Source organism: Triticum aestivum, chromosome 7A (genome assembly GCF_018294505.1).
Source record: "Triticum aestivum cultivar Chinese Spring chromosome 7A, IWGSC CS RefSeq v2.1, whole genome shotgun sequence".
In the NCBI taxonomy this organism is placed as follows: domain Eukaryota; kingdom Viridiplantae; phylum Streptophyta; class Magnoliopsida; order Poales; family Poaceae; genus Triticum; species Triticum aestivum.
The window spans coordinates 92,210,730-92,231,305 of NC_057812.1; positions in this window are offsets into that span (position 1 = coordinate 92,210,730).

Below are 20,576 nucleotides of genomic sequence, written 5' to 3' on the forward strand. Positions count from 1 at the left end.
CAAGGTGAATTCTTTGATGGGAGAGAACCGAACCGTGAAGCTAGCACGGAAGAGTTGAAGATGTTGCAATACAATGCTCAAGCTTTTGATATCCTCTTCAACGGATTGTGCCCCGAAGAATTCAATAAAATCAGCCGTCTTGAGAATTCAAAGGAAATTTGGGATACTTTGATTGATATGCACGAGGGTACCGACTCCGTCAAGGAATCCAAATTGGATGTGCTTCAAAGTCAACTTGACAAGTTTAAAATGAAGGATGGTGAAGGTGTCGTTGAAATGTACTCTAGGCTTGCTATCATCACAAATGAGATTGCCGGCTTAGGAAGTGAGGAAATGACCGATAGATTCGTCATAAAGAAGATCTTAAGAGCCTTGGATGGAAAATATGATACCGTGTGCACATTGATCCAAATGATGCCCAACTACAAAGATCTCAAGCCAACGGAAGTCATTGGAAGAATTGTTGCTCATGAGATATCACTCAAGGATAAGGAAGAGCTTCACAAGAAGTCTAGTGGTGCTTAGAAAGCCTCATGTGATGCTCCTACATCATCAAGTGACAAACAAGCCTTCAATGAAGAATTGAGCCTAATGGTGAAGAACTTGAACAAGTTCTACAAAAGTAGAAGCAAGGAAATAAGTTCCAAGTCGAGTTCCTACAATGACAAAAAATCTTCGAGTCGTGAACGTAATTGCTACAATTGTGGAAGACCTGGACATTACTCCAATGAATGTACGGCTCCCTACAAAGGAAGAGAAGATTCACCCAAAAGGAGAAGTAGAAGAGAAGAGTCACCACCAAGAGAAAGAAGTAGAAGAGATGATCGTTATGAATGAAGAACATCATGGAGAAGCAAGGATTCAAAAACGAAGGACAAGTCATCAAGGAGCTACACAAAATGAAGACATCAAGCTCATGTTGGTGAATGGGTATCCGGCTCCAACTCCGACAACCACTCCGAGAGAAGTTATCACTCTGACTCAAAATATACTCAAGATGAAGGTGTTGCCCGTCTTGCACTTGTGTCAACCAACTCCTACGACATATTTGACTCACCAAATGAAGGAATTGGAAGATGCTTCATGGCTAAAGGCCCAAAGGTATCACACCCCAAGTATGTTGATTTCAATAGTGATGAAGATGATTTGCTAGGTGATGATGATTTACTTGTCGACAACTCTAGTGATGAAAACTATGATGAAATTGCTATTAATCATGCTAATAAAGATAAAACGACCGATGATGATAAGAAGGAGATTGAGTGTCTAACTAAAGAACTAAACACTCTTAAGTTAGCTCATGAAACTACCTTGGAAAATCATCGAGAGCTTTTAAAGACTCATGAGAAGCTACCCTTTGAAAAGCTCAACCTTGAGCAAGAGCATGGGTTCTTAAAATCAATCAATGATGATATTTGCAAGAAAAGTTCTTCTTACATTGCCAAGCGTTTACTCCTTTCTACTTATATGCCACAAGTAAAATCTAGCAACAAGAGTAAGAAAGATTCTTCTTCTAGTAGTAACAATAATCATGTCAAATCCAATGTTGTTGCTTCTAGTAGTTCTCTTAATTCCACTAATGATTCTCTTAGCCAAGTTACACTTGAGCAAGAAAATAGCTTATTGATGGGAATTATAGATAAAGGTGTTTACAATACCTTGCCGGGAGTAAGCAATTTGAGGAAACTGTATACAAGCAAGGAAGGCACCGGAAGAATCAAGGTATTTGTTTTGAACGAAAGTTCAATGCCAATGGAGTTGAGTGGGATGAAGATCAATATCCCAAGACGAAGTTTGTTCCTCAACAAGAGAAGTATGATTCTACTTCCTTCCAAGGGACACAAGATCGAGATGATCTTCCACCACAAGACCACAAGTAAAAGGGCAAGGATAAGCTTGAACAGGAGATTGATGCATTTGAAGAAGCTCCTAAGGCCTTGGTCAAGTGGGTTCCTAGGACTACATCAAGTTCTACTTCATCAAGTACGACTACAACTCCAAGGATTCCCATCAAGATTATGTGGATCCCGAAGAAGAAGAACTAGAGAGTTCTTTAGGGTGACTCCGCCAACATACTACACTCATATCATTTTGGCGAGGAAAAGTGCTAACACTTCCAGCATTCATTTTCTAAGAGAGAACCACCTACTCATGTGTTGAGACCAAGATATTCCATTCCAACCATATGAATCTTGATCTCTAGCCTTCCCCAAGTTGCTTTCCACTCAAATCATCTTTCCACCAAATCCAAATCTGTGTCTGAGAGAGAGTTGAGTGTTGGGGAGACTATCATTTGAAGCACAAGAGCAAGGAGTTCACCATCAACACACCGTCTATTACCTTTTGGAGAGTGGTGTCTCCGAGATTGGTTAGGTGTCACTTGGGAGGCTCCAACAAGATTGTGGAGTTGAACCAAGGAGTTTGTACGGGTAAGGAGATCGCCTACTTCATGAAGATCTACCCAGGTGAGGCAAGTCCTTCGTGGGCGATGGCCATGGTGGGATAGACAAGGTTGCTTCTTCGTGGGTGGAGCCCTGGATGGACTCGCGCAACCGTTACCCTTCGTGAGTTGAAGTCTCCAACAACATGGATGTACGATAGCACCACCTATCGGAACCACGCAAAAATCTCTGTGTCTACACTGCGTTTGCTCCCTCCAAACTCCTCCCTTTACCTTCATATGCAATGTTTTACATTCCCTTGCTATACTCTTAGACTTGCATGTGTATATTAATTGCTTGACTTGTTCTAAGTTGCTAAAATCTGCCAAGACTTAAAATTGGGAAAAGGCTAGATTTTTATTTGGCCAAGTAGTCTAATCACCCCCCATCTAGACATACTTTCGATCCTACAAGTGGTATCGGAGCTTTGGTCTCCATTTGCCTTGATTTCCATAGCTTTTGGTGATCATAGTGTTGGTTTCACAACCTAGGAGAGTATGGCGGCTAGCGAGGGAAATCACCACAGTAGAGGTCCTTACTTTGATGGTACTAATTTTGCTAGTTGGAAGCATAAGATGAAAATGCATATTCTTGGACATAACCCCGCTGGTTGGGCTATTTTGTGTATTGGCTTGCAAGGTGAATTCTTTGATGGGAGAGAACCGAACCGTGAAGCTAGCGCGGAAGAGTTGAAGATGTTGCAATACAATGCTCAAGCTTTTGATATCCTCTTCAACGGATTGTGCCCCGAAGAATTCAATAAAATCAGCCGTCTTGAGAATGCAAAGGAAATTTGGGATACTTTGATTGATATGCACGAGGGTACCGACTCCGTCAAGGAATCCAAATTGGATGTGCTTCAAAGTCAACTTGACAAGTTTAAAATGAAGGATGGTCAAGGTGTCGTCGAAATGTACTCTAGGCTTGCTATCATCACAAATGAGATTGCCGGCTTAGGAAGTGAGGAAATGACCGATAGATTCGTCATAAAGAAGATCTGAAGAGCCTTGGATGGAAAATATGATACAGTGTGCACATTGATCCAAATGATGCCCAACTACAAAGATCTCAAGCCAACAGAAGTCATTGGAAGAATTGTTGCTCATGAAATATCACTCAAGGATAAGGAAGAGCTTCACAAGAAGTCTAGTGGTGCTTAGAAAGCCTCATGTGATGCTCCTACATCATCAAGTGACAAACAAGCCTTCAATGAAGAATTGAGCCTAATGGTGAAGAACTTCAACAAGTTCTACAAAAGTAGAAGCAAGGAAATAAGTTCCAAGTCGAGTTCCCACAATGGCAAAAGATCTTCGAGTCGTGAACGTAATTGCTACAATTGTGGAAGACCAGGACACTACTCCAATGAATGTATGGCTCCCTACAAACGAAGAGAAGATTCACCCAAAAGGAGAAATAGAAGAGAAGAGTCACCACCAAGAGAAAGAAGTAGAAGAGATGATCGTTATGAATGAAGAACATCATGGAGAAGCAAGGATTCAAAAAGGAAGGACAAGTCATCAAGGAGCTACACAAAATGAAGACATCAAGCTCATGTTGGTGAATGGGTATCCGGCTCCGACTCTGACAACCACTCCGAGAGAAGTTATCACTCTGACTCCAAATATACTCAAGATGAAGGTGTTGCCCGTCTAGCACTTGTGTCAATCAACTCCTACGACATATTTGACTCACCAAATGAAGGAATTGGAAGATGCTTCATGGCTAAAGGCCCAAAGGTATCACACCCCGAGTATGTTGATTTCAATAGTGATGAAGATGATTTGCTAGGTGATGATGATTTACTTGTCGACAACTCTAGTGATGAAAACTATGATGAAATTGCTATTAATCATGCTAATAAAGATAAAACGACTGATGATGATAAGAAGGAGATTGAGTGTCTAACTAAAGAACTAAACACTCCTAAGTTAGCTCATGAAACTACCTTGGAAAATCATCGAGAGCTTTTAAAGACTCATGAGAAGCTACCCTTTGAAAAGCTCAACCTTGAGCAAGAGCATGGGTTCTTAAAATCAATCAATGATGATCTTTGCAAGAAAAGTTCTTCTTACATTGCCAAGCGTTTACTCCTGTCTACTTATATGCCACAAGTAAAATCTAGCAACAAGAGTAAGAAAGATTCTTCTTCTAGTAGTAACAATAATCATGTCAAATCCAATGTTGTTGCTTCTAGTAGTTCTCTTAATTCCACTAATGATTCTCTTAGCCAAGTTACACTTGAGCAAGAAAATAGCTTATTTAAGGGAATTATAGATAAAGGTGTTTACAAGAGCCTTGCCGGGAGTAAGCAATTTGAGGAAACTGTATGCAAGCAAGGAAGGCACCGGAAGAATCAAGGTATTTGTTTTGAATGAAAGTTCAATGCCAATGGAGTTGAGTGGGATGAAGATCAATATCCCAAGACGAAGTTTGTTCCTCAACAAGAGAAGTATGATTCTACTTCTTTCCAAGGGACACAAGATCGAGATGATCTTCCACAACAAGACCACAAGTAAAAGGGCAAGGATAAGCTTCAAGAGGAGATTGATGCATTTGAAGAAGCTCCTAAGGCCTTGGTCAAGTGGGTTCCTAAGACTACATCAAGTTCTACTTCATCAAGTACGACTACAACTCCAAGGATTCCCATCAAGATTATGTGGATCCTGAAGAAGAAGAACTAGAGAGTTCTTTAGGGTGACTCCGCCAACATACTACACTCATATCATTTTGGCGAGGAAAAGTGCTAACACTTCCAGCATTCATTTTCTGAGAGAGAACAACCTACTCATGTGTTGAGACCAAGATATTCCATTCCAACCATATGAATCTTGATCTCTAGCCTTCCCCAAGTTGCTTTCCACTCAAATCATCTTTCCACCAAATCCAAATCTGTGTCTGAGAGAGAGAGTTGAGTGTTGGGGAGACTATCATTTGAAGCACAAGAGCAAGGAGTTCATCATCAACACACCGTCTATTACCTTTTGGAGAGTGGTGTCTCCTAGATTAGTTAGGTGTCACTTGGGAGGCTCCAACAAGATTGTGGAGTTGAACCAAGGAGTTTGTACGGGTAAGGAGATCGCCTGCTTCATGAAGATCTACCCTCGTGAGGCAAGTCCTTCGTGGGCGATGGCCATGGTGGGATAGACAAGGTTGCTTCTTCGTGGACCCTTCGTGGGTGGAGCCCTGCGTGGACTCGCGCAACCGTTACCCTTCGTGGGTTGAAGTCTCCATCAACATGGATGTAAGATAGCACCACCTATCGGAACCACGCAAAAATCTCTGTGTCTACACTGCGTTTGCTCCCTCCAAACTCCTCCCTTTACCTTCATAATGTTTTACATTCCGTTTCTATACTCTTAGACTTGCATGTGTAGATTGATTGCTTGACTTGTTCCAAGTTGCTAAAATCTGCCAAGACTTAAAATTGGGAAAAGGCTAGATTTTATTTGGTCAAGTAGTCTAATCACCCCCTCTATACATACTTTCGATCCTACAAGTGGTATCAGAGCTTTTGTCTCCATCAACATGGATGTACGATAGCACCACCTATCGGAACCACTCAAAAATCTCTATGTCTACACTGCGTTTGCTCCCTCCAAACTCCTCCCTTTACCTTCATATGCAATGTTTTACATTCGTTGCTATACTCTTAGACTTGCATGTGTAGATTAATTGCTTGACTTGTTCTAAGTTGCTAAAATCTGCCAAGACTTAAAATTGGGAAAAGGCTAGATTTTTATTTGTTCAAGTAGTCTAATCACCCCCCATCTAGACATACTTTCGATCCTACAAGTGGTATCAGAGCTTTGGTCTCCATTTGCCTTGATTTCCATAGCTTTTGGTGATCATAGTGTTGGTTTCACAACCTAGGAGAGTATGGCGACTAGCAAGGGAAATCACCACAGTAGAGGTCCTTACTTTGATGGTACTAATTCTGCTAGTTGGAAGCATAAGATGAAAATGCATATTCTTGGACATAACCCCGCTGGTTGGGCTATTTTGTGTATTGGCTTGCAAGGTGAATTCTTTGATGGGAGAGAACCGAACCATGAAGCTTGCGCGGAAGAGTTGAAGATGTTGCAATACAATGCTCAATCTTTTGATATCCTCTTCAATGGATTGTGCCCCGAAGAATTCAATAAAATCAGCCGTCTTGAGAATGCAAAGGAAATTTGGGATACTTTGATTGATATGCACGAGGGTACCGACTCCGTCAAGGAATCCAAATTGGATGTGCTTCAAAGTCAACTTGACAAGTTTAAAATGAAGGATGGTGAAGGTGTCGTTGAAATGTACTCTAGGCTTGCTATCATCACAAATGAGATTGCTGGCTTAGGAAGTGAGGAAATGACCGATATATTCGTCATAAAGGAGATCTTAAGAGCCTTGGATGGAAAATATGATACCGTGTGCACATTGATCCAAATGATGCCCAACTACAAAGATCTCAAGCCAACGGAAGTCATTGGAAGAATTGTTGCTCATGAGATATCACTCAAGGATTAGGAAGAGCTTCACAAGAAGTCTAGTGGTGCTTAGAAAGCCTCATGTGATGCTTCTACATCATCAAGTGACAAACAAGCCTTCAATGAAGAATTGAGCCTAATGGTGAAGAACTTCAACAAGTTCTACAAAAGTAGAAGCAAGGAAATAAGTTCCAAGTCGAGGTCCTACAATGACAAAAGATCTTCGAGTCGTGAACGTAATTGCTACAATTGTGGAAGACCTGGACACTACTCCAATGAATGTACAGCTCCGTACAAACGAAGAGAAGATTCACCCAAAAGGAGAAGTAGAAGAGAAGAGTCACCACCAAGAGAAAGAAGTAGAAGAGATGATCGTTATGAATGAAGAACATCATGGAGAAGCAAGGATTCAAAAAGGAAGGACAAGTCATCAAGGAGCTACACAAAATGAAGACATCAAGCTCATGTTGGTGAATGGGTATCCGGCTCTGACTACGACAACCACTCCGAGAGAAGTTATCACTCTGACTCCAAATATACTCAAGATGAAGGTGTTGCCCGTGTAGCACTTGTGTCAACCAAATCCTACGACATATTTGACTCACCAAATGAAGGAATTGGAAGATGCTTCATGGCTAAAGGCCCAAAGGTATCACACCCCGAGTATGTTGATTTCAATAGTGATGAAGATGATTTGCTTGGTGATGATGATTTACTTGTCGACAACTCTAGTGATGAAAACTATGATGAAGTTGCTATCAATCATGCTAATAAAGATAAAACGACTGATGATGATAAGAAGGAGATTGAGTGTCTAACTAAAGAACTAAACACTCTTAAGTTAGCTCATGAAACTACCTTGGAAAATCATCGAGAGCTTTTAAAGACTCATTAGAAGCTACCCTTTGAAAAGCTCAACCTTGAGCAAGAGCATGGGTTCTTAAAATCAATCAATGATGATCTTTGCAAGAAAAGTTCTTCTTACATTGCCAAGCGTTTACTCCTGTCTACTTATATGCCACAAGTAAAATCTAGCAACAAGAGTAAGAAAGATTCTTCTTCTAGTAGTAACAATAATCATGTCAAATCCAATGTTGTTGCTTCTAGTAGTTCTCTTAATTCCACTAATGATTCTCTTAGCCAAGTTACACTTGAGCAAGAAAATAGCTTATTGAAGGGAATTATAGATAAAGGTGTTTACAAGAGCCTTGCCGGGAGTAAGCAATTTGAGGAAACTGTATGCAAGCAAGGAAGGCATCGGAAGAATCAAGGTATTTGTTTTGAACGGAAGTTCAATGCCAATGGAGTTGAGTGGGATGAAGATCAATATCCCAAGACGAAGTTTGTTCCTCAACAAGAGAAGTATGATTCTACTTCTTTCCAAGGGACACAAGATCGAGATGATCTTCCACCACAAGACCACAAGTAAAAGGGCAAGGATAAGCTTCAAGACGAGATTGATGCATTTGAAGAAGCTCCTAAGGCCTTGGTCAAGTGGGTTCCTAAGACTACATCAAGTTCTACTTCATCAAGTACGACTACAACTCCAAGGATTCCCATCAAGATTATGTGGATCCCGAAGAAGAAGAACTAGAGAGTTCTTGAGGGTGACTTTGCCAACATACTACACTCATATCATTTTGGCGAGGACAAGTGCAAACACTTCCAGCATTCATTTTCTGAGAGAGAACCACCTACTCATGTGTTGATACCAAGATATTCCATTCCAACCATATGAATCTTGATCTCTAGCCTTCCCCAAGTTGCTTTCCACTCAAATAATCTTTCCACCAAATCCAAATCTGTGTGAGAGAGAGAGTTGAGTGTTGGGGAGACTATCATTTGAAGCACAAGAGCAAGGAGTTCATCATCAACACACCGTCTATTACCTTTTGGAGAGTGGTGTCTCCTAGATTGGTTAGGTGTCACTTGGGAGGCTCCAACAAGATTGTGGAGTTGAACCAAGGAGTTTGTACGGGTAAGGAGATCGCCTACTTCATGAAGATCTACCCTCGTGAGGCAAGTCCTTCGTGGGCGATGGCCATGGTGGGATAGACAAGGTTGCTTCTTCGTGGACCCTTCGTGGGTGGAGCCCTGCGTGGACTCGCGCAACCGTTACCCTTCGTGGGTTGAAGTCTCCATCAACATGGATGTAAGATAGCACCACCTATCGGAACCACGCAAAAATCTCTGTGTCTACACTGCGTTTGCTCCCTCCAAACTCCTCCCTTTACCTTCATAATGTTTTACATTCCGTTTCTATACTCTTAGACTTGCATGTGTAGATTGATTGCTTGACTTGTTCCAAGTTGCTAAAATCTTCCAAGACTTAAAATTGGGAAAAGGCTAGATTTTATTTGGTCAAGTAGTCTAATCACCCCCTCTATACATACTTTCGATCCTACAAGTGGTATCAGAGCTTTGGTCTCCATTTGCCTTGATTTCCATAGCTTTTGGTGATCATAGTCTTGGTTTCACAACCTAGGAGAGTATGGCGGCTAGAGAGGGAAATCACCATCGTAGCGGTCCTTACTTTGATGGTACTAATTTTGCTAGTTGGAAGCATAAGATGAAAATGCATATTCTTGGACATAACCCCGCCGGTTGTGCTATTTTGTGTATTGGCTTGCAAGGTGAATTCTTTGATGGGAGAGAAACGAACCGTGAAGCTAGCGTGGAAGAGTTGAAGATGTTGCAATACAATGCTCAAGCTTTTGATATCCTCTTCAATGGATTGTGCCCCGAAGAATTCAACAAATCAGCCGTCTTGAGAATGCAAAGGAAATTTGGGATACTTTGATTGATATGCACAAGGGTACCGACTCCGTCAAGGAATCCAAATTGGATGTGTTTCAAAGTCAACTTGACAAGTTTAAAATGAAGGATGGTGAAGGTGTCGTTGAAATGTACTCTAGGCTTGCTATCATCACAAATGAGATTGCCGGCTTAGGAAGTGAGGAAATGACCGATAGATTCATCATTAAGAAGATCCTAAGAGCCTTGGATGGAAAATATGATACCGTGTGCACATTGATCCAAATGATGCCCAACTACAAAGATCTCAAGCCAACGGAAGTCATTGGAAGAATTGTTGCTCATGAGATATCACTCAAGGATAAGGAAGAGCTTCACAAGAAGTCTAGTGGTGCTTAGAAAGCCTCATGTGATGCTCCTAAATCATCTACTGACAAACAAGCCTTCAATGAAGAATTGAGCCTAATGGTGAAGAACTTAAACAAGTTCTACAAAAGTAGAAGCAAGGAAATAAGTTCCAAGTCGAGGTCCTACAATGACAAAATATCTTCTAGTCATGAACGTAATTGCTACAATTGTGGATGACCCGGACACTACTCCAATGACTGTACGGCTGCTGACAAACGAAGAGAAGATTCGCCCAAAAGGAGAAGTAGAAGAGAAGAGTCACCACCAAGAGAAAGAAGGAGTGGAGATGATCGTTATGAATGAAGAACATCATGGAGAAGCAAGGATTCAGAAAGGAAGGACATGTCATCAAGGAGCTACACAAAATGAAGACATCAAGCTCATGTTGGTGAATGGGTATCCGGCTCTGACTCCGACAACCACTCCGAGAGAAGTTATCACTCCGACTCCGACAACCACTCCGAGACAAGTTATCACTCCGACTCTGAATATACTCAAGATGAAGGTGTTGCCGGTCTAGCACTTGTGCCAACCAACTCCTATGACATATTTGACTCACCAAATGAAGGAATTGGAAGATGCTTCATGGCTAAAGGCCCAAAGGTATCACACCCCGAGTATGTTGATTTCAATAGTGATGAATATGATTTGCTAGGTGATGATGATTTATTTGTTGACAACTCTAGTGATGAAAACTATGATGAAATTGCTATTAATCATGCTAATCAAGATAAAAGGACTGATGATGATAAGAAGGAGATTGAGTGTCTAACTAAAGAACTAAACACTCTTAAGTTAGCTTGTCGGTGTCAAAACCGGCGGATCTCGGGTACGGGGTCCCGAACTGTGCGTCTAGGCGGATGGTAACAGGAGGCAGGGGACACAATGTTTTACCCAGGTTCGGGCCCTCTTGATGGAGGTAAAACCCTACATCCTGCTTGATTAATATTGATGATATGGGTAGTACAAGAGTAAATCTACCGCGAGATCAGAGAGGCTAAACCCTAGAAGCTAGCCTATGGTATGATTGTTGTTCGTTCGGACTAAAACCATCCGGTTTATATAGATACCGAAGAGGGATAGGGTTACACAGAGTCAGTTACAATGGTAGGAGATCTACATATCCATATCGCCAAGCTTGCCCTCCACGCCAAGGAAAGTCCCTTCCGGACACGGGACGAAGTCTTGAATCTTGTATCTTCATAGTCCAGGAGTCCGGCCGAAGGTATAGTCTGGATATCCGGACACCCCCTAATCCAGGACTCCCTCAGTAGCCCCTGAACCAGGCTTCAATGACGACGAGTCCGGCGCGCAGATTGTCTTCGGCATTGCACGGCGGGTTCTCCTCCAATTTCCGTGTACCCATCGAATAATGTCCGGTTTCTTGTAAATGTAGCGCTCCTTGGCTTCTCCGCCCAATAATGGTCGTCTTCCACATGTCAAACGAATACGAAAAGTCAGGGTGTTTTTATATTTACACTCCTAGCCGCGTGAATGAGCCGCCTATTTAAGGGGAAGAGGATTTAGATCCAAACCACACCTTCTCCCCTCCGCGAGTATTAATCAGAGCGTATCCGACAGTGGTCCATTCTATCATGGCCGGCTGCCGCAGCTCCTCCTCTCGCCCTTCCAGCCCTCAGCCTGGAGATTGGGAGAGATGCTCCATCCCGCACAGCGAGCTAGTGACGCTCCAGACCAAGGGATTTCTCCCCCCGGCCTATATGGTCCCGGTTCGAGCCGGACTAGCCACCTATAATGGCGGAGAGCAAGCAGAGAGCGCCCCCAATCCCTCCAAAGGAGAGCGGGTATGCCTTGTCCCTTACTTAGTAAGAGGGATCGGATTTCCAATTCATCCGTTTCTCCAGGCGCTCCTGGAGTTCTATGGCCTCCAGCTACACAACCTCACGCCTGCCTCCATATTGCATATCGCGGGCTTCGTAGCCCTTTGTGAGCTGTTTTTGGGCTGCGAGGCTCATTTCGCGCTGTGGAAAAGGCTATTCTGCCTTGTGCCCCATTCTCAAAAGGGGTCAATATATCAAGTGGGCGGAGCCGAAGTGTGGCGCATCGCCGGGACCGGATATCTATCCGGAACCCCAAAGAAGGCGTCCGAGGACTGGCCTTCGGAATGGTTTTATATATAGGACATCCCGCTGCCGGATCCTGCCGGATCGGCCTCCCTGAGTTCGACAGTGCTCCCCTAAAGAAGCGCCTAAGCTGGCGTCCACGGAGCCCTCAGAGGGAAAGCGACAAGGACGTTCTTTACCTGATGGGCCGGATAAGATTGTTAGCTCATTTCGGACTGACCATGATCGGGGTCATAGCCGTATGCGTCATGCGAGGGGTGCAGCCGCTCTAGTATAGAGGACACCCCATGTGGGACTTCGACAGGGAGGACGGCGCCACCCGCCATGGCCGTAAGGGGCCGGATTCGGCTGCTCCTCTAATAAAGATCTTGTCTGCTTTGTACAAGGGATAAGAGGAGGAATTTCTCCGCGCAACCCACAGGGTGGATTTTCTATGTACAATCCCCCATGTTGGGTAAGTGGACACTTTTACTTGCCCATCCGTTGTATATTCCCATCATTAAATATTCAGTCTAACAACTTCAACGCAGGAACTGTGCCAGGCTGTTAAAGAAATAAACAGCCCTCCTCCACAACCCGAGGATCCGGGACGGTCCCTCGACCCGGCCTCTCAAGAGGATCCGGACTTATCTGTGGAGCTGATTGATGGGGTGTTCCATCAATTGAGCAGGGACAACGCCTTGGTGGCCATTACGGCCGATTACCCAGGGCTACTCCCAACCTCATAGGTAACTGAGACCGAAATCCCAGCACTTTGAAAAGGGATCTATCCTCACGTGTTTTCGATTGCCGTATGACAACCGTGTTTTGCAGGGGAGGTCCTTGAGACGGGAGGCCGAGCCTGTGGTGACTAGCCAACGAGGGGCGGCAAGGCCCCGCGGGCTGAAAAGAAGTGCGGTCCGGACTGAGACGCCAGCGCAAAGGTATAATGCGCCATCTTATTCCCAGGTGCTATTCCTTCAAGGCATATTAACGCTCGTGCTCTCTTCAGGACGAAGAGACCTCACCGGACTATATCCGGAGGGGTTGCCAATCGCGCCACCAGCCAGGCTCCAAAGCCTGGTCCGGAAGCGGAGGCGAACACAAGGCGCGCACCGGACGCTCCTCCGGCAGAGGATGCGGACATGCTCTCTACCACCAATTCCGAGGTGGAGAGTGCCATGAACCACAGGCGTCGCCGGACAGTTCTTCGCGACGCTTGTTTCTCCCAAGAGGCATTGGATGCCTTCAATTCGGGAGATGCGTACCTCCGTGCCTCTCAAAATGGTCTAGCCAGAGCCACGGAGCAGTATGTAAAAGACATACGGGTAAGAAAATTTTGGTTATTATATATATATACCAGTAGCCCCCGAGACTTGAAACAGTTAGAATAACTGATTTAAGAATCATTTGTTATGCAGGTTCTTACAGAAAAGAATACCCTAATGTCCCAGGAGCTGGAAGAGTGCAAAGCCCAACTTGAGGCCGCACTAGCCGCGGCAGGGGAGCCCAAGGAGACCCCCTCTGGTAATATTCGCTTCGAAAGATAAGTATTTTTGCGAAGTGCGGCGTGGGTGAAAATCTGACAAATGAAATTGCAGATGGCGCCGGATTAAATCCGGAAAAGCAACAACTCCTACGCCAGCTGAAGGCTGGTGAGAGTGTGCTGACAAAGGTGAGGCGGGAGAAGAACGATCTCCAAGATACCAACACTAAGCTGGGCGTTGAACTGAAGGATGTTCGTGCCTAGCTGTTGGACTCAGTTAAGGAGAATCAGCGGCTTCGACGCAACATATTTAGTAAGTGCTTAAACGAACTTTGAAAAAAGAGTTCGGCGAGGAAGTCGACTAACAAAGTAATGTCTGTAGGTATGCTAATAGGTCGTCCTGCAGAGGAAATGCCCAGTTCTATGGGTGACCTTCTCCCCGAGCTCTCACAACTGCACGAGCGAGTTCGGCAGGTGATGCAAGGTGTCGCCCAGGCCTTGTGGCCATCCGTCTCCATGCCCGAAGGCCTTGGAGAGCTTGTAGAGAAGCTGAAGGGTGCGCGGCGGCGCTTCCGATTGTGGAGGATGTCGGTCTGCCGTCAAGGCGCCAAGGAGGCCTGGGCCATGGTGAAGACACGGTACACGAAGGCTGACCCAAACCGCATGGCCGAGGTCGGACCCGTGGGGCCCGATGGGAAGGAGATCCCTGTGAGCTTAGTATATGGCCAAGTAGAATTGGCCGCAAAGTATTCCCAACAGGACTATAAGCTAGACAGCCTGTTAGATGGTATTGAACAGGAATACAATCAGTCAGATTGACTATGTAATTTTAATTGACATGTGTAATGCCTTCTAGTCAGATTGTAGATCGTTTGTCATGGCCCACCTTTTCGCTTCAACCTCCGGGCCTGACGGTCCGGAGTGTGTCCGAATACCCTCGCGATTATATAAGAACCGGGGTATGCATGGAGACCAGGCGTAGGGGTCATTAGTACTTGAACAGACAAGTGCCCAACTAGTTATGTTATATTACATGGTTAGTAAGAAACATCTTCCAGGGAGAATAGTTCCGTTAGGGGTTCCTTTCCCTGGGACGCATGCCCTAAAGTGCATGTCCATTATGCGAAAAGAGACATAGGAAAAACATCTGGGGGCATATAGATAAATAAGTGAAAAAAGATCATCTTTAGTTCACTGACCGAATATTCCCTTAAGAACACTAGCTTTCGGCTTCACCCAGTCTGAGGTACACATCCGGCTGACCCGGCAGTAACAATCGCAGAGGTGCTCCCTTTACCACCTAACCGAACAATCGGGAACGTAGGGGTAAGCACAGGAGCCAGGCAACCCAGCTTGGCCAAAACTTAAGTCATATCGATGCATATAATGGTGAATAAAAGGTACATGTGGAAGTGTGACACATGTGTTGGGCATGAAGCCCGTATAAATAAGCTTCTGTTTAAAGAAGCCCCCAGGTTTAATGAGCGCGGATAGCGCGTCACTTTATGAGCCTTTAAAGGCTATAAGAGAGAGAGAGAGAGGGGGGAGAAGGAGAGAAATGTAAGACAGAAAGTATATAAAAAATGGATAGAGGAAGGGGACGAACACAGAGTCTGGCGCTAGGCATAGAATCTTCGGAGACGGGCTGCGTTCCATGGGTTCGGCTCGAGTCGGTTATCCGATGCATCTCGCAGACGGTACGCTCCACCAGTCAGGACTTGGTCAATTATGAAGGGACCTTCCCACTTGGGCTTAAGTTTGTCCTTTTTCTTGCCGGCAGGCGTAGAACTAATTCGCCAAGGTTGTAATTTTTGGCCCGTACTTCTCTGCTTTGGTATCTTCAAGCCTGCTGTTGATAGAATGCGGAACGGGCTTTTGCCACGTCACGCTCTTCCTCCAAGGCGTCCAACTTGTCCTGCCGATCAAGCTCGGCCTCTCTTTCTTCGTACATGCACACTCGAGGTGAGTCATGAATTATGTCGTAGGGCAAAACTGCCTCTGCGCCGTAAACCATGAAGAATGGTGTGTATCCGGTGGTGCGATTCGGCGTGGTCCGCAGCCCCCAGAGTACGGAGTCGAGCTCCTCTACCCAGTGCGTATTAGATTCCTTAAGGGACCGCACTAATCTGGGTTTGATGCCGCTCATGATAAGACCATTTGCACGTTTGACCTGGTCGTTAGTTTGTGGGTGATAGACGGAAGCATAATCGAGCTTGATGCCCATGTTTTTGCACTAGAGTTTTACCTCGTCGGCCGTAAAGTTTGTGCCATTATCAGTGATGATGCTGTCGAGAACGCCGTAATGGTGTACAACCCAGGATATAAAGTCTATCACCGGTCCGGATTCGGCCGTCTTAATAGGCTTGGCTTCTATCCATTTGGTGAACTTATCCACCATGACCAGTGAGTATCTTTTCTTGTGGGTTCCGCCTTTAAGGGGTCCAACCATGTCAAGTCCCCAGACCGCGAATGTCGGTGTACAAAAAGAGGGCTACGCTTTTTGTACCCCTATAACTGTGCACGGGCAGTCTGAGCCACGGGAACCACCACACTGAGCAAGGCAAGGGAGGTGAGCCAAGGTAAGGCCGAAGCTCAGGAGAACTAGAACGACGCCAATACCAAGACCACAAAGAGCAAAGGGGACGAAGCGGACCCCCCGGCAAGATCCTTGCCGGGAGGCGGTTTTAGCAAACCCGGCAAGCACCTTGCCGTGGTAGCTCGCCCCACACCTACAGAGTGAGTCACCCTTGAGTCCACTGCCCCCATGGGGCAAGGATTCGGGAGACATCCCCGTGGTGGCATGCAGATCTTTGTGAAGACATTCGAGATCAGATACACCCTTTAGAAGATGATGATCCTTGGCGGGATCCCAGCCAAGGAGGACCACAAGGCCCCCGGCAAGAGCCTTGCCGGGGATGACAGCAGGCGCCACGGCAAGACCCTTGCCGGGCCCCCGGCAAGGCCCTTGCCAAGAACACCCGTTGGGCCACCATCAGGCCCACGCCAGTCAAACCTCCACCGCCGTTCGCATGCAGTTGCCGACCCAACCAGCTAGGCAGGCACCTGCGTGGCGGCATGCAGATCTTCATGGAGACCCACCACTGCGCCACCTCAGCTGCCTGCCTGCCTACATGGCACCGCGGGCGCCGCTGGCTAGGGCGCGTGTCGACGCGAGAGGGAGCGGCGACGGACGAGACATGGCTCTCCCCCGTCCCCGCTAAAGCAAGGACACCTGGGCAAGACGCATTAAATGCGCCTTGTCATGTAATGTGAGGGATAACCTCACATCACTGTTCCCTTTCCACCTCCTGGTACTACTGTGGCAACCCCTTTCCTATAAAAGGAGGCCCGAGGCGACCAGGAGGAGGATTCGGCCTTTTGGAGCTCCTCACGCCCCATAGCTAGCTCAAGAACACAGATATACAATCCGCCAAAGCAGGAGTAGGGTTTTACGCATCCCCGCGGCCCGAACCTGGATAAACAAACCGTGTTCTATCTGTTTGATCCGCTCTTCTCACGACCCCGCGCCCCGCAACCGTAGTAGGGATTCTTGTGATCCCATAGGTGTCATTCCAACTGACATCTTTGGCGCGCCAGGTAGGGGCGCAGTTGTGAGAATTGGCTCTAGCAGTTAGCCCGACACTCCTTCATATTCGTGACCCTTGAAGAAGAAAGGAGGCTAGAAGATCGACACTCGAGCGATCGCAAACAGAAGCTAAGTTGCACTTAACCCTTATTTGTGCTACCCTTCTTATTTGAGGTTATTCCCCCCAAAGATATTTGCTTTGTATGAGAAACCTGCATGCCAGGGGGCTCTACCACGATCGCCAACGCCCTTGGCCTGTTTCGAGTCCGCTCAATAGCTCAAGCGGCTGCGTCGAGAATGGCAGAGTAGCCTTCCGTGATCTGCAATGCCCCCGGTTCTGACTCGAGTCAAGCTCGACAGTTCAAGCGACCGCGTTCAGAACGGAAAGGTGGCTTGTCCAGCAGCACGCGTACCCGGCTGGCCATGGGGATCCGTCCCCAAAACGCCGCTAGGGGCTTCCACGCCGGCAAGCCTTCCCGATCGACGTAGGGCACGCATACAAAGAGGAATCGAACGGGGAAATAACATGCATGAAAATTAAGAGTACTTCAAAGTTATATTACATCACATCATAGCTGCGGTTCTAACTAAAGATAAAATTTGTCTTGGTCGGGAACCCGCAGCGGCGAAGAAGAACGGGATGCCTAATCCCGGCGCTGGCCTTCCACCCTCTTGATTTCGTCGATGCAGTCGGTGATGGGCTAGATGCGCTTCTTGAGCACCGTGAGGTCAGCACCATCCGGCAAGCTCTTCATCACGGCCGCGAAGTCAAGATCGGGATTCCAGTACGCCATCTTGGTGAGGACCTTGGTCACGACCCTCCGGCAGAGTCGCTGGGCCTCCTCGGCCAGTGTGGCCGCGCTGTTGGAGTGAAGATACGCCAAGGCTCCGAAGACTCCCTCGAAGAACAGGGTCAAGTTGGCGTTGACGGTCCCGCTGCGCTCAGGGGCGTACCTCACGTGTGGCATCCCCATGGTGGCCAACTGCGAGGTGACCCTGCCGGCGACCTCCTCTAGGAGGGTGATCTATCTGTTCTCGCCCGCCACATAATCCTGGTGGGAGGCGGCCTCGTTCGCCCGCAACTGCTTCTCCTCCTCTAGGCTCCTGGTCAAGGTCTCCTCTCGAGCCCTGCTCTCCGACAGCATCTTCTCGAGATCCTCCAGCTTCAGCTTGAGGTCTCTGACGGAGTTTTGCACTTCAGATAGCTCCCTTGCCCTGCTGATGACCGCTCCTTGCGCCTCCACCAAGGCGCTGTTGAGCGTGCTCTTCTCGTTGGACAGCTTGAGGGCCTGCTCCTTCAGCTTGTCCTGCACCACCTCCAACTCCCTTACCTTGCCGGCATGGGCCAGAGCCTGGGCATCGAGTGCCTCCTTGTGCCTCTGCTCCAGCTCGCGAGTCTGCCGTGCGACAAGGGCCTCGAGCTCCTCATCCTTGCCACGGAGCGCTGCGGCAAGCTTCGCCTCACGCGCGGTGAGGTCCCCTTCCTGGGAATTCAAGGTGGCTTGATGCTGGTTCCGGGCGGCCTCGGCCGTGGCAGCCAAGTTCGCCGCCTTTTCCTGGGCTTTCTCGATGTCGGCCATCTTCATAGTGAGCTCCACATCGCACTCGGCCAATTTCTCCTGAAAGGCCCTATGCTCTTCGCGAGCCTGGTGGAACCAGGTCTGCGTCTCGGCAACGCGCGCCTTGAAGTCCACCTCCGCGTTGTCCACCGTTGCCATCCTGGACTTGACCTTGTCCAGGCGAGCATGGTAGAGCACTTGGAGCTTTCGGAAATTGGCCCCCATGGCACGGAAAAGCTGCTCTTCTGGAGAACCGTCCCCACCAACGCCCGGCTCATCAACCACCTCGAGCCCGGTGGAGGCAAGCACCTCGCCGTCGAAAACTTCCCCTTCGGCGGGCGCCCGGCTTGACGCCCCTGGGATGTGGACGAAGAGATCGTCGCCCACCTTCAGATACCTGCCGGGGCCCGAGTTTGAGGAGGAGGGAGGCTGGTCCCCCACCACCTCTTCCTCGGCGGAGGCCTTGCCGGCCCCACCGGCAGGTCAATCGCTGGCGCCCTTGGCAGAAGCCTCGCCGGTCGCCTTGGTGGCCCCCGCCGCGGTGTCCTCGGCAGCATCCTTGGCGGCCTGCTCAGCAATGTTCCCAGCAACGGTATCCACGTCCTCCGTACCTGTTGAAGGAGGGCCTGGGCAGCAACGGGAGCAATGAAGCCAGGAAAAGAATAAGGGAAAAACAGAGACAAAGGACAGGCGACTCACCAGTGCCAGGCTGTGAAGCAGAATTCCCCTCTCCGCCAGCATTTGGCAACGTGGCAGAGCCACTAGCACCCAAGTTCCCCTCTTCCTCCATGGGTGTGGGCTCCGTGCCTGATGCCCTTGCCGGGGACGCCCCCCGCGGCATCATAGTCGATGGGGGTGGTGTGTTAGGAGTAGCCCTCTGTGGCTCCTCCTGCTACCGCTTCCCTCCTGCAAACCTGGCAAGGTCAGCATCATAGCATCGAGCACCTACCACGTGTCGAGTAAGAAGAGGGTGACGAACTTACGCTGGGGGCTACGCCGGGGGCTGCTGTCCGGGCTGCTCAGCACCACCAGTGGTGTCTTTGAAGCCCCAGCCGGAGGCTGGCTACTCGCCGAGGTCCTCGCCCTCTGGGCCAACATCTCTGTCTCCCTACGGAAGCAAAAATGGATCAAGACAAGATTCAAGGAAATAGAAATGACAGTAAGGAATGGAGAACTTACTCGTCATCTGTCTCCTCCTCTTCCACCAGTTTCCTTTTCCTCTCCGGGCTGAGAGGCCCGAGATCAAAAGGGAGCTCTGCATCATCATCCAAGTCGACGCCTGCTGGAGGAGGCGAAGGAGGCGGCGGGGTTTGTGCGCGCCCGTATGAGGAAGGGGCTGTTGTCTTCTTCTTCTCAGTGGCCTTCGTCAGCCTCTTGGTTGCCGTGGCCCTCGTGTGGCGCCCAGACCCCTCCAGGGTCAATTGAGGCCGCGCAGCCCTGCCGGGCCGGACCGGCTCACCGGAGCCAGCCTGCCGCGAGACTCGCCCTCTTCCCCTGGTTGGCGTCGAGCCCGCCGCCGCGTCCTCCTCCTCCCCCGACGACTCGTCGGCCGCGTCTTCGATGAGCGAAGATCCAGTGTTGGCGCTGCCGACCTCCCTGGAGGCCGCCGCCCACTGGGAAAGCTCCTCTTCCTCCGCCGCCGTTGCGGCCGTGTCCTCCACGCCCCCGGCGCTGCCGGCCTCCATGGCAAGCTATGCCTCCCTCGCCCTAGTGGCGATGTAGTCCAGCTCTGCCTGGGTGGTGTCCATGATAAGCCATCGCTCAGCATCGGCATTGACGTACACCTCGATCAGGGTGTCGAAGAATTGCTGCA